Source organism: Cyprinodon variegatus, unplaced genomic scaffold (assembly GCF_000732505.1).
Source record: "Cyprinodon variegatus isolate N-32 unplaced genomic scaffold, C_variegatus-1.0 Scaffold700, whole genome shotgun sequence".
Lineage (NCBI taxonomy): Eukaryota > Metazoa > Chordata > Actinopteri > Cyprinodontiformes > Cyprinodontidae > Cyprinodon > Cyprinodon variegatus.
Window position 1 is genome coordinate 261,954 of NW_015151153.1, and position 1,765 is coordinate 263,718.

Consider the following 1,765-nt stretch of genomic DNA (forward strand, 5'->3'; position numbering starts at 1 on the left):
GCCACTCTAACTATAAGCTTTATCAAAAAGGAAAGTTTTAAGCCTAGCCTTAAAAGTAGACGGGGTGTCTGCCTCATGGGCTAAACATGATAGTTGGTTCCACAGGAGAGGAGCCTGATAACTAAAAGATCTGCCTGCCATTCTATTTTTAGAAGTTCTAGGAACCACTAATAAACCTGCAGATTAAGAGCAAATTGCTCTGTTAGGGATATAAGGTACAATCATATCTCTGATAAGACATCTGTGTGTCATCTAGTGAGAGAAATTATGAAAATAAACTAGCAGGAATTTCATTTACAGTAAGTTTCATCAGGTTTATACATTTTGGTTCAGAGAAACTGCTACAGGAATTGATAGTAAATAAAATAAAAATAATCCTAAAAATAATCTGTGGTGCAAAAACAACTAAATCAATATTACTACGGTAGTATGACCTACTTTGATTAAACTAGTTTGATTTTAAAAAAGAAAAAAGAAATGATTCAATAAAAGAAACAGTTTAAAGCACATACTTAAATTATGTAAATGGAAGCTCACTTATCAAGATATAATGTCCCAGATGTCATAAATCAGATTCAGGTCTTGGGAACGGGCGGTACAGTCCATACCTTCAATGCTTTCATCTTGCAAGAACTGCAGATACACTCCAGCCAAATGAGGCCTAGCATTGTCCTGCATTAGGAGGAACCCAGGGGTCTGATGATCTCATCTCGGCATCTAATGGTAGTCATGCTACCTCTGGCGAGCACATGGAGGGCTGTGCGGCCTTCCAAAGAAATGTCACCCCACAGAATTACTGATCCACTACCAAACCAGTCATGCTGAAGGATGTTTCAGGCAGCAGATCACACTCCACAGTATCTCCAGGCTCTGTCATGTCTCTGTCGTGCTCCGTGTGAACCTTATTTCATCTGTGAAGAGCACAGGGCGCCAGTGGCAAATATCTTAATACTGGTGTTCTCTAGCAAATGCCAAGTGTCCTGCACGGTATTGGACTGTGAGCACAACTCCCATCTGTGGTCGTCGGGCCCTGACACCATCCTGATGGAGTCAGTTTCAAACCATTTGTGCAGACACATGCACATTTGTGTCCTGATGGAGGTCATTTCACAGGACAGTGGCAGTGCTCCTCCTGTTCCTCCTTGCACAAAGACAGAGGCAGCGGCCCTGCTGCTGGGTTGTTGCCTTCCTACGGCCTACTCCACATCTCCTGGTGTATTGGCCTGTCTCCTGATAGCTCCTCGAATATCTGGACACTACACTGACAGACACAGCAAACCTTCTTTCCACAGCTCATATTGATGTGCCATCCTGGATGAGGTGCACTACCTGAGCCACTTGTGTGGGTTGTAGAGTCTTTCTTATACTACCACGAGTGTGAAAGTACCACCAACATTCAAAAGTGACCAAAATATCACCCAGAATGCAAAGGTACTGGGAAGTGGCCTGTGGTCCCCATATGCAGAAGCACTCCTTTATTGGGTGTCTTGCTAACTGAATTTAATATCAATCAGTGTTGCTTCCTAAGTGGACAGTTTAATTTCACAGAAGTTTGATTTAACTGAAGTTATATTGTGTTGTTTATGCGTTCTCTTTTTTTTTTTAGCAAGGTATGTGTAGATATATTCAAAAGTGTTGCTTAAAATATAAACTTCCTTTTACCAACAGATTTTATCTCATATTACTCTGTTCCTCATTACTCCACTGGTTGAGTAAAACCTCTGCTTTCTTTCTGACTACACATTGATTTATGACATCACTGTGA